The sequence below is a fragment of the Cryptomeria japonica genome, chromosome 6 (genome assembly GCF_030272615.1).
Source record: "Cryptomeria japonica chromosome 6, Sugi_1.0, whole genome shotgun sequence".
Classification (NCBI taxonomy): Eukaryota; Viridiplantae; Streptophyta; class Pinopsida; order Cupressales; family Cupressaceae; genus Cryptomeria; species Cryptomeria japonica.
Genome location: NC_081410.1, coordinates 9,695,099 through 9,708,441, shown reverse-complemented (window position 1 = coordinate 9,708,441; position 13,343 = coordinate 9,695,099).

The window sequence follows — 13,343 nt, the reverse complement described above, 5'->3', positions numbered from 1 at the left end:
TTCCAGGACCCAGGATTGGAGATGAGGGCAGGACATGTGGCGTGGGACACTATGACAGCCACAGGGCTAGCGCTGCCAGCAGTGGTAGGAGGAGTGATCAGTGGGTTCCTGTGTCCGGATAGGGCGACACGGAGGTTGGCTGTGGGTTGGGGAGGAGCACTGGAGACATTGGTGATGCAGCACACCAGATATGCTTGGGGACCGTGTGTGTTGGCACACCTCTACTATGAGCTTCATCAGTTCGTATATCATGGATCAGTGGGATTAGGCTGCAGGGTGACATTGTTGCAGGTATGGGCTTATGAGCATCTGCTAGTGATGAGGACGATACACTTCAGAGGTAGGGGACATGGACGCAGCTTTGTGCATTTGTATGATATGATCACGTCGCAGCCACAGATTGGCAGGTTGGAGCACTGGCGACGAGTGATAGATGATATTAATGTGGTCATATGGAGGCCATATCTGAGATGCGAGTAGTGGGAGGATGATGCAGTTGAGCTTCCTTACACCTTCCGGAGTAGGTATCTAATTGGGTGGATGCCCTATGTGCTGGAGAGGCAGCTAGTGGACAGGGTTGGCCGACAGTTTGGCAGGATTCAGAGGATGCCACGGGGCTCAGGCATGTATGCACAGACTGTGAGAGATCAGGCCTAGTTTGGGCCCCTATTATCATATGATCAGGCAGTTACACAGCTGGTAGAGATGATGCCCCTACCCTAGGACATGTGGCCAAAGATTGAGGATGTCGGCATGGATGCCAAGTATATAGCATACTGGACGGAGCATCCCTTCCCATGCTTGACAGATCCGGGAGAGCCATTAGATGGAGATGGGGGTGGGGATGATGATGATGGTGGAGGTGATGGGGGCAGAGGCCGACGGAGGAGGAGGGGAGCAGTTGGAGAGAGGAGGGTTGCACCTCAGAGGGAGGGTGGAGAGGAGAGACAGGCTCGGGTGGTGAGGGGTCGCGGTGGATTGCCGCTACAGGTGCCAGCAGCACAGGGTCCCAAACAGGTACAGGTACAGAGACAGGGACAGATACAGTGATAGGTACCAGTACAAGTACAGGCACAGGGGCAGGCACCCGTACAGGGGGAGCCACAGGCAGAGGCAGAGGGGGCTGACGCAGAGGAGGATGAGCTGATAGAGCTGAGGGAGATCTGCCAGGGCCAGGCATATGAGATCCAAGAGTTGGAGAGGGAGAGGGATCAGCTCAGGAGGAGGCTCAGAGATACTAAGCGGGAGCAGGATCAAGCTATTCAATGTTATATAGAGGTTGAGACAGCGCTGAAGGCTGGGAGACAGGCAGCGGAGGATACAGGGGCAGGATATGCTTATGTCCTGCGGGCAGGGAAGGAGATTGCCTACTGGCGGGATCTCTATTATGGTGTAGTGCCAGTAGATTAGTGGGCGAGGAGCTTCCATAGACCATCTCGTACAGCGACAGCTACAAGAGGGAGCCGGAGGAGACAGGCATCGAGTGGTGGGGTTATGGGTCCTCCACCACCACCGGATAGAGGAGACAGGAGGGATGATCCTGGGGTGGGTCCTTCAGGGGCTCAGATTCCATTGAGGCCAGGCGGCTCTGAGGGAGGGAGTTCATCATAGTCGTAGAGGGCTCCCTATGTATCAGTATTGTACCATTTTTGTATGATGATGTAGACACTTGCGGGTGCTTTTGTAGCCATATGATTTTGACATCATTGTATCATGACACTTTATGATTATATATATATGAGATGATTCATCTTTGCGGCAGCTATATGCATGTGTACCTATGTGATGAGATGTTCTTATGATGTATGCTTATGATATGGATGCAAATATGTACATGATGCAATGCAATATTTGTTCTTTTATGTTTTATATGTTATGCCAATGCAAATGTGAATGTATGTAATGCAAATGAATATGATAATGCAAATGTAAATTGTGCTAACAGGTGTTATGTGTAGGATGTGATGCAGTTGTGATATCTATATGTATGTATGAAATGCTTATATGTGGTGATGCAGGTGCGACTACATGAAATGCAAATATTTTTGGTGTGTCATTATACTCAGTCATATGATAGCAGGCTACGCGAACTCGAGAAGGATGATGGAAGTCAATCAAGAAAGGGGGATGAAAGACAGAAGATATGAAAGTGAAAGAGCTTCTTGTGTGTTATCATCATTGAGCTTTATTATGGCAAAATAGGTTATGACAATCGAGGCATATGTTCGACCCAGAAAGTCATTGTACTTGTGTGCATGGAGATAAGACAGTCACAAACAAAGAATGCCCTAGTTCATACTAGACTCTCAGTGTCCTCATATCCTTGGACAAGTCATAGCATTACTAAGAGACAATCCACAGATAGCAAATACAAATAGGTGACGATACCCCATCCTTGCCTTTCTAGTCAAAGACATCTTGGAGATAGAATCTCTAGTCAGAGACATCCCAGAAAAGCTAAAAGACATGTCACCAAAAAAGATGAAATCAAAAGAAAACCAAGACTCGACACCAACATCCACTGTAGTCCTCAAGTTTAGTGTCTCTTGTCACTTGTATAAGTCTTATTTGATTGTGGTCACAATGTTTACTTTCACAGAAAGGATAGATAGCACTGAACCATATGTTATCTAAGTCTATTGAAATATTTGATTTGTTGAAGCGCATTGTTGCTGCTGTGTCTCATCTGAAACTGACTGAATCTATGAAACTGATACTTTATTGCGGAGAAGATGAAACTTTATTGTGGATCTGTGATGCAAATGTTGTTTTATTGCAAATTGTGCGCGGATAGACTGAAGGTAGCTGGAAGAAACTGTACTCCTCGAAACATGTGATGTTCTCAGTTCCACACCCATCACTAGACGTAGGATTTTCCTTAGCCACAGATAGGATCTGATTTATTATAGATGGAAAGGGAAGTGAAAAGGGAGGTTTATTATGAATAGCTAACCAATCTTGGGTAGATCAATAACAAGCCATGATGGGAATGGGTAAGTTTATTATGAACGAATAGGTCGTGAGTGTGTGCAAAGTGAAGAATGAAAATGAATCTTGAAGGAGGGAGGAGCAATGTCTCTACGCATGGCGCTGGTGACCCATTTTTCACCATGGTACTTGCCTAGGGCGCCACTGAAGTGGTGTTCACCGTTGGACGAAATGTTTCTCTTTACTTTTTTTATTTTTTTTATTTTTTCAATGTTTTTTTTTGTGTCACAAGGTGCCTATTTGCCAGGTTTTCACCAAGTAACGATTTTTATGTTTTTATAATTTTTTTGTATTTTTGAATTTTTTGATTTTTTTTTGTATTTTTTGATTTTCTTTTGTATTTTTTGATTTTTTTTTTTGTATTTTTTGTATTTTTTGATTTTTTTTTTGTATTTTTTGAATTAGGATACTCTGAAGAGCTATGTGTAAAACCTATGAAGATGCATGCTGTTGATAGGATCCTCCAAAGGTTCACCTTCTGTAGTTGAGAGTTGATATGCCCTAGATCCATATGCTGCTGTAATGATGTAAGGACCAAGCCAATTTGGTTCGAACTTGCCCTTCTTCTCTCTGTCTTGCTGATTTTTGGGGTTTTCTCTGAGAACCAAATCACCTACCTGAAATGTGCGAGGCTTGACCCTGTGATTGTAGCTGCGACTCATTCGTTGTTGGTAAGCTTTGAGATGATTAAAAGCAGTTTGTCTTCGTTCATCCAATAATTCAAGCTCTTGTAAGCGAGAGACCCTATAGTCTTCATCACTGATGATGTTTTGCAAAGAAACCCGTAAAGAGGGTAGCTCGACCTTGATAGGCAAGATGGCTCCAGTGCCATAGACAAGTGAATAGGGTGTAGCTCCTATAGGTGTGCGGACACTTGTGCGGTAGGCCCAAAGTGCAGGATTAAGTTGGATATGCCAATTACGACCAACATCGTCGACTGTCTTCTTTAGGATTTTAAGGATTGTTTTATTAGACACCTTAGCTTGGCCATTACCTTGGGGGTAATATGGTGTGGAGAAATGATGGGAAATATGGAAGCGGTCACAAAGTTCACGAACATCTTGATTTTTGAAGGGACACCCGTTATCAATGATAATGGAAACAGGAATACCGTATCAGCAAATGATATAGTTGAGGATGAATGTAACAATCTGTTTTCTTGTGACTTGTGTGAGAGGCACGGCTTCAATCCATTTTGTAAAATATTCTGTGGCAGTGATAATGAATTTATGACCATTGGAAGAAGGAGGGTGAATCTTGCCTATGAGATTGAGTCCCCACTGACAAAAGGGCCAAGGAGATGCAAGTGGTTGAAGTTCTTGTGCTAGCGCATGTATGAGGTCTCCATGAATTTGGCATTGCTTACATTTCTTGACAAACTTATATGAGTCTTTTTCCATATTGGGCCAATAATATCCAGTCCTGATGAGTTTCTTGGTCAAGGTAGGACCACTAGCATGTGGACCACATATCCCTTCATGCACTTCACATAACGCAATCTGAGCTTCGTCGTTTTCTAAACATCTAAGAAGAGTGTCATCTAGACCTCGCCGGTATAGGATATCAGCTAAAATGACATATCGAGAGGATTGGCAAATGAAAGTGTGACGTTGGTTATTTGATAGATCAGGAGGTAGAGTATTGTCACGTAGGTATGTGAAAATGGAACCATATAACTGTGATTCAGGACCGACAACACATATTGTCTCAGTAGGCATGATCTCATATGAAGGAACCAAAAGGTTATCCACCAAGAACTCATAGCGGGTCTCATTTGGAGGTAAATCAATCAGTGAAGCAATTGTAGCCATGGCATTTGTGGCGCAATTCTGCTCTCTTGGTATCTGCTCAAAGTCTATCTTTGTGAAGTGTTGTTTCAGGTCATCCACGATTTGTTTATAAGGCATTAATTTTTCATCTTTTGTTTGGTAATCATTAGTTGCTTGACGGATGACAAGTTGGGAGTCCCCAAAAATATGAAGTTCCTAGATCTTCCATTGAACTGCAATTCGCAATCCTGTTGTTAATGCCTCATATTCCGCTATATTGTTAGTGCAAGGAAATGATAAGCAATATGATTTTGGTATAGAATCCCCTTGAGGAGTTATAAAGAGGATGCCAGCTCCTGCCCCATGCTATGTGTATGAGTCGTCGAAGTACAGTTGCCATGGCTTTGCATGTGACATTGTCAAAATGGATTCATCTTGAAGTTCTGAACTTAGGAACATCATCTATCATGGGAGCATCTGCTAATTGATCTGTGATGGCTTGTCCTTTTATTGCTTTTTTTTTGGTCCACATACTCGATGTCAAATTCACTCAGGATCATTACCCATTTGGCCAGTCGCCCAGTAAGTGTGGCTTTATTGAGAAGGTATTTCAATGGGTCTATCCTTGCAACTAACTTAGTCTTATGAGTAAGCATGTAATGTCGTAATTTCTACGAAGCAAAGACCACGACGAGACATGCACGCTCAATTGGTGTGTAGTTTAGCTCATATCCTACCAATGTGCAACTGATATAGTATACTGCTTTTTCTTTGCCCTCAGCAATTTGTTGTGCTAAGAGTGCCCCCAGTGTTGTTGGAGTAGCTGATATGTATAGTAACAGTGGTTGATCTGGAACTGGTGGCATCAGAACTGGCGGATTTAGAAGATAATCTTTGAGCGTCTGGAAAGTCTGTTGACAGTTATCATCCCATTTGAATTTGATGTTTTTATGTAGCAGGTGCTGAAAAGGATTACACTTATCTGCCAGTTGTGCTATGAATCGTCAGATGGACTGGAGTCTGCCTTGTAAGGATCGAAGTTGACTGATATTTCTTGGTGGTTGCATCTCCAAGATGGCCTTGACTTTTACTGGATCAGCTTCAATTCCTCTTTTGGATACAATGAATCTTAGGAGCTTCCCGGAGGTTACTCCAAAGACACATTTCTTGGGGTTTAATCTTACTTTGTATTTTTCCAACCGATCAAAGACAACTGAAAGTATATCCAAATGTGTATTTCTGTCTATTGATTTGCCCAAGAGGTCGTCAACATAATCTTCCACGGTTACGTGCATGAGATCATGAAAGATAGTAGTCATGGCTCTTTGATATGTAGCACCTGCATTCTTTAGCCTGAAAGACATGACATTCCAGCAGAAAGTTCCCCATGGACAAGTAAATGATGTTTTGTGTTGATCCTTGGGCGCGATCCTTATTTGATTATAACCAGAGAATCCATCCATCAATGATAACATTTCATGACCTGCGGTGAGATCAACAATAAAGTCAATATTTGGTAATGGGAAGTCATCCTTTGGACAAACTTTGTTGATATTGCGATCTGGTTTACTGATAGGTACTAAGTTGGAGATCCATTCAGGATAATCGATTGGGCGTATGAATCCGACATCCAATAACTTCTCAAGTTCCGCTTTGACTAGTAATGCCACTTGTGGATGCATTTTTCTTAATTTCTATTTTACTGGTTTTGCCCCCGGTTTGACTGTCAAATGATGCATTACCAAATCCGGATCCAATCCAGGCATATCAACGTATGACCAGGCAAAATTGATTTGTCGTTCTTTGAAGAAACTTATAAATTTTGACCTTTCGGACTCTGTCAATGATTGAGCTAGGAATATGTTGTGTGGAACCTCTTCTGTACCAATGTTTGTTTTGATAGTCTCCTCTACCAACATGGATGACTTTTCCTCATATGATGTTAGGAGAATGTCGAACCTTCCATCTTCGGGTGCCTCAGAGAGGTTTTTTCCCTCAGATACGTCCTTTCTTTTTACTTTTTTGGGGTCAAACAATGCCACAGTGTGGTTTTCGCCATAAGACCCTTGATTTGTTCTTATTTTCACATTTTTGCGATTAGAAAGTCCGACACCCTCACCAAAATATGCCTCGCTGTTGAGTTCTAAAGTGTATCCTACTTTAAGGTCCCTAGGAGGAAGATCATCTTGTATCCCCAGGTAGTCAGTAAAAGCTTCACCATTTTGGAATGTGTCAAACTGTGCAGGTCCTTCATGATCCCAGTCAATGAGTTGGTGGTGAACAAGGGGAAGGTCGTTAATGTCTTCGAAGTTAGCGGAGCTAAGAGTGAAGATGCAGTTATATTCGGGTATGTCAAGGTAATTATCGAGGTCTTTGATGGCACTCTCCTCATCAGTCTCGATCGCGAGAGAATCCAAATTATCATCACTAGTAGCGCATTCTGGGACAGGTGTTCTCATCCTATGTGATTTCAACCTAGAACCTTGAGACAAGGACTATGTGGAATCCTCATGGGTTGTTTCTTGACCGATTCTGAACTTGTTATAAAATTCCTCTTCTTCTGTTGGTTCATCTGGCTCTCTAAATATCTCAGTGAGCTCGTAGTCACTGGAAGACTTGTTGAAACCCCATTCCCATTCGTTGGAATCTGTGGAATAGCGATCCTCTTGTTGAATTTTGGCAACTTTGATTTGTAAGGCTTCTTCTGTCCTTTGGGTGTGGACCTTCGAAGTTAAGAAACCAAGTCCTTTCGAGCATTCCTTTTTGAAAGTCCATTCAGGTTGTAAAGGTTCAATGATGCCTTCCTTTCGTAACCCAAGAGGGCTTTTTCCATCATACCCAAATTTTTGTAGAATTTTGAAGCCTTTGCCATATTTCTCACATGGTAGACTAATGTGATCTTGTGTGTTGTCTTCATTGTCTTTGAAAAGCATTTGGTATAAATCTTCCTCTTCTAGTTCGCCCCATCTTTGAAAGGTAGTAGGGTCCCATTTGAGTATCATGATGGATACTTGCTTGTTAGGATGTGGTCTTCCATATTCTTTTGGGGAACTCATGACTTGCCGTAAGTACATGGTCTGATTTAAAGTATATTCTCCCATGCCCTTGTCTTGAAAATTTCCTTTAAGCTCACCTTGTTTTGATGTCGAAGGTTTTAACGACTCAGGATAAATGTATGTCGACGAAGGAACAGCCTCACGATTACTGGGAATGATGGTCTCAGTCTTTGATTTCAGGTTATTGTAGTATATGAATGGATTAGGATCACCATTAACTGTTACTTCCACTCCATTATGAGGAAACTTAATGCATTGGTGATATGTGGATGGGACTGCCCTCATTTCATGAATCCAAGGGCGTCCTAGCAATATGTTATAAGTGAGATCTAAATCCAGGACTTGACAAACCACATCCTTTGTAACTGGCCCAACTCTGAGAGGTAAGGTGACTGTGCCCTTGGATGAACGCTCTTCATCATCATATGCCTTAATGGTAATTTTGTTTGTAGAATTCACAGCTTTATCAGAATATCCCAATTGTGTAATAGTGTTCAATGTGCAAATGTTTAGACCTGCTCCTCCATCTATCAGGACTCTTTTTATTCGATGTTTGTGTATGAAGGCTTCAATGTGTAATGGTGCATTATGTGGCTGACTTACGGAGGCGTCATCAGCTTCTGTGAAAGTAAGGGAATGTGGAATGGAAAGGTATCCCACCATGGCTTGAAACTGGTCCACGTTCAGATCAATAGGAACAATAGTATCTCTCAAGATTTTGTCAAGAATGGCTTTATGTGCGGGTGATATGCGTAATAACTCAAGGATTGAAATGAGCGTGGGTGTCTTCCCTAATTGTTCTACAAGGTCATACTCAGGTTTGGTTGATGAAGAAGTGGTGTTTTTAGTTGGAGCACCTTGAAAAGTGATTTTACCTCGGCGGGTTGTAACATGACATTCAGAGGTAGGTTCAGAAGAAGATCCAACACCTTTTAGGACAATCTTGTGTGTCCGAGTAGAATTCTCAGATGCTTAGTCCTTGAGACATAATTGTCCATCAAGATGTGATTGATGGTTGAATCATAGTTGTAAGATGCTCTAGTATAGTTGGTTTGATCCTCTGTGGCTTTAGCTTTTCCCTTGTCATGTTTTGGGAATGGTTCCTTAAACATCTCATGTTCTTGATTAGACAAATGTCCCTCAATCTCAATGTCACCTCTATCAATGAGATCTTGTATGATGTTCTTCAGTCGATGACAATTTCCTATCTTATGACCCTTGCTCTTATGAAATTCACAATACTCATCATCGTTCCACCAATTTGGTTTAACCTTTGGTTCATATGGAGGAAAATCTGGAATAGTGATTACCTTGTTTGCCACTAGCTTCTTGAAGACTGACTCAAGTGGTTCTCCCAATGGGGTGTACTTCCTTCGTGATCTGGAAGTTGTTTGAGTATTCACTTGATTGTTTGTAGAACTTGATCCCGAAAAAATGAATTTGGGTCGCACTGTGTTGGCATCAACAACACCATCATTGACTATGTTCTTGTTTTTATCCCAAAATCTTGGCTTATCTTTGCCTTTAAAGTCATCTTTGTTTTCCTTGAATATCTTGATGACTCCTTGTTCAATTAGGACCTTTTCTATCGCTAAGCCTTTTTCAATGATGTCCTTGAAGGTGGACAAACAAGCTTTCCTTAAGTCATAACCAATCTCTTTGTTAACATTCTGGGTGAACATTTTTACCATTTGTTTTTGTGGAATTTCACAAGAGCATCTGCTAGCTAGATTTCTCCATCTTTGTAAAAATGATGCAAAAGACTCTCCCTCTTTTTGCTTAGTATTGCACAAAGTAGTGATTGATATGTCTGTCTCTATGTTGTAGGAGAAATGTTGAATAAATGCCTCTGCTAGATCACCCCATGACTTAATACCAGGTGGAAGTTGGGAGAACCATTTCATAGCTTTATCGCCTAGGCTCTATGGGAATAATCTCATCAAATATGTCTCTTCTGCTGCTACCTCAATGTAGGCTATGAAAAACTGTCTTATGTGTGCCTTAGGATCCCCTTTTCCTCTATACTTATCAAATTTAGGCGTCACAAAGTGTGTAGGAAAAGAAGGCATTGGAATGCTCTTGTCAAATGGATAAGGACATATGTCTCTCATTGTGTATGTTGGCTTTGGTGTATTTATGTCCTCCATTTTCTTTTGTAAGTCCCTGATTTGTTGTTCCAAATTGCTCTTAGGTGGAAATTGACTTCTTGGACCATACCCCATACTTGAGGCACCAATTGGAGGAGGAGCATGTTGCATATATGGATGATATTGATCATACACATGTTCATATGGAGGAGGTCTATAGTAATGTTGTGTATATGGACCACTTGGTATAGATTCATGTTGAGGAACACCATATCTATTTTGTGCATGTATACCATACTCTATAGGCATGTCATGTTCTAATGTGTTGCCCCCAAATTTGACATGGGGTTTCCTTGTGTCTAAATTTTGAGCATGCCTTTGAATATCCAATTGCTTTGGTGGTTGATCCTTAGCATTGATATGTGATTGAGCATATTTCTCTGCATAAGACTTCCATAATGGTCTACGAAGGTGAGTATAATATGCTTGACCATGTGTATGTGGGACCTCTGCTTTTTGAAACAAAGATGATGGTGATTCAGGCACAAGATGTGGTCTTCTATTGCCTCCACTATTAGGCCTTCTTTGATCCATGTTGGAGTGAGTTTGTTGCAAAGGTCGATTGTCCATTATTTGAGACATGTCAAAATCATGAGGTATCTTGGCTCCACTTTGTGCCATCATTTGTAAGAAGTATTGTCTATCCCTCCTCATTATTTCCTCAATCAATCGATTGAAGCAGGGATCCATTATGGATTCTTCCACATCTGCTGAATGTACTGAAAAGTTGTCCATATCATCATTGTGTGTATCATTGTTGTTTGTAGTGTCCATGTTCTCAACATTTGGAATGTTTCTATAGGCATCCATGTCAGGTAATGTAGTATGATCATAATTGAAAAAGATATCATTGTCATACTCATAAGAACTCATGTTTGCGGACTCTTGAGCCTCTTTAGTTTCTCTCCTAGATTTTTGAAGACGGGTTTCAACCATGAACTAGGTATTGACCAAGATGTGTGAGACTAGATGAAAATGGAAAGAGGTATGGAAGACCAAGAGTTGGATGGAATGTAAATGAATCTGAAGTGTACTTGCAATGTCCAAAGTGTAAGACCAAGTATGTATGTAGTAGAGTAGGTGTGACTTCCAAAGAGAGGATAGTTTCTCTTGATGAGGTAAGTTGACCTTGACTCTAAGTAAGACCAAATTAGACCCAAAGGTAAGAAACCTTGATGAGGGACCACTTAGCAAAGTGTTATTGTATGTAGTGTGTTGACAAAGTATGATGTGGACAAGCAAGTGACCTTTTGACTCAAGTTTAGACAAATGTGAATGTAATGTAAGGTGTGAAGCAATGATGGACTTTGTGAGACCCAAAGACAAGTTGACTGCTAAATGAAGTCCTGGAGAAATGACCTAAGAAGCTCAAGAATTCTGAAACTGACTGTGTTTGTTTGCTGGACTGTAACAGTTTTTCAATTCTGAACACAGATGCGCCTGTATACTTCACAGACGCGGTTTCCTGATGCAGACGCGGCTCTGTTTAACACAGACATGTTTCTGAGATTTTTTGCAAAGTGTAATGTTGATTCTGTAAACACAGACACGTTTCTGCCCATCACAGACGCGGTTATACAACACAGACGCGTTTCTGCCCTTCACAGACGTGGTTATACAACACAAACGCTATTATGTCTGACACAGACGCGTTTCTATAAAATTTGTGAAATTTTTTCCAATCTATGAAGTCATTTTGTTGTGACCAAATATGACTATTTGACTGATTTTCATGACACAGTGTTGATGAGGACTCAATGTTTGCAAGTGTCTAGACTCAAAAATGACTCCAAAAAAAAAGTGTATTGTTTGATGTAAAAATGTTTTGCATACACTTGAAGACACAAAAGACACAATGTTTTGTTGTTTGGTCTTGAATGTTTTGAATGTTTAAAATAAGTCAAACACAATTCTTATGGCTGGCCAAGACAATAGTTGTTGATCCCACATGGGGTTTTACCCCCGAGGCTACGCTATTCAGAGTGGATACTTAGATGCTTGACCTCACTGGCTCCACCCTTAGCACTCACTTCTCGGGTCAGCCAAGCATCAATCCCCATGAAAAATCCCCATGGCGAACTTTGTATCTCTACTAAGAACCATATGTGTGTGGGCCGCTACCAGAGGTCCGACCTCCTGCCCCAACAACTAGAAGGATTTGGGCTTCTAAAACAAAAAGGTGCTAGTAAGGGCATCCACTCATGTGGCCATACATGTGGCACTTCCAGCTCTGTAAATACAGAAGGCTCCCAGCCGGTAGGGGTTATGCCCTACAAATGATCAAATAAATTTGATCAAACCGGTTTATGGGGAGACATAGTTTCGATATGAACTAATCAGCACATGTTATTCATAGTTTTCACCATGAATACATTTGTTTATAGTGGTTCGGAAGAGGTAGATTTTCCTCGCTACCACTTGGGTTGTTCTCTTCTCACTAGTAGTCCTAATGACCACACGGGAAGACAGGCCCTCTAAAGATTAAACAAAAAGAGCCTATTGCTCAAGACACAAAAGACAATGATTCAATTTTAGTGCACCAATTGAAGTGTTTGCTAGTCTATGAAAACAAGGCACACAATAAAAATCCAAAAACCCTTGCCAAGGACCTACAACAAAGATTTTATTAGTAGTTTGGATTGTTTCAAATGATTACCCCTTCCTGCAAGCACACAAGTTAGCTAAATTTTAAACCCAAAAGACTTTGTGAAAATAGGGGCCTTCAACCAAACGATTTAACTTTCAAGACAAGCTGCACCAATTTCGTTAGCTAGATCTGAAAATGTTAACTCAAAATAAACTAGATCTGAAACCCTAAATGCAAAATCCAAAAACTGAAAAAACCCCAAAATTTGAAACTGGTGAACACATATGCGATTACCCTCAACACAAACGCGACTGGGTGACACAGACGCGACTACAGAACGCAGACGCGTCTTCTAGACACAGACGCGGCTAAAAACAACACAGATGTGGCTAAATGACACAAATGTGCTTTCCTGGAACCTGCAAAATAAAATATTTCCAATAACACAAACACGACTCCAGATGTCGTAGACGTGCCAGAAAATCGAAAACGCAATCCGAAAGTGCGTAGACGCGAAAATATCAAAATGCTGCCGAAAACGTCAGATCTGCAACTTCAAAATACAAAATCTGCAACCAGGATGTTAAATGCAAAAGGGACAAGAGTCCCACCGGGCGTGCCAAAATGTATATGGTGAAAATGGATAACAATAATAACAATATTGAAAGACTAAATGAATTCAACCACAAAACCCTAGCCTAACAACAACAAAGATCCACCATAACATATGAAGATTACCTAAGACAATGCAAATCAAATAAAATCACAAAGATTATACCATCACATGTCCAATAGG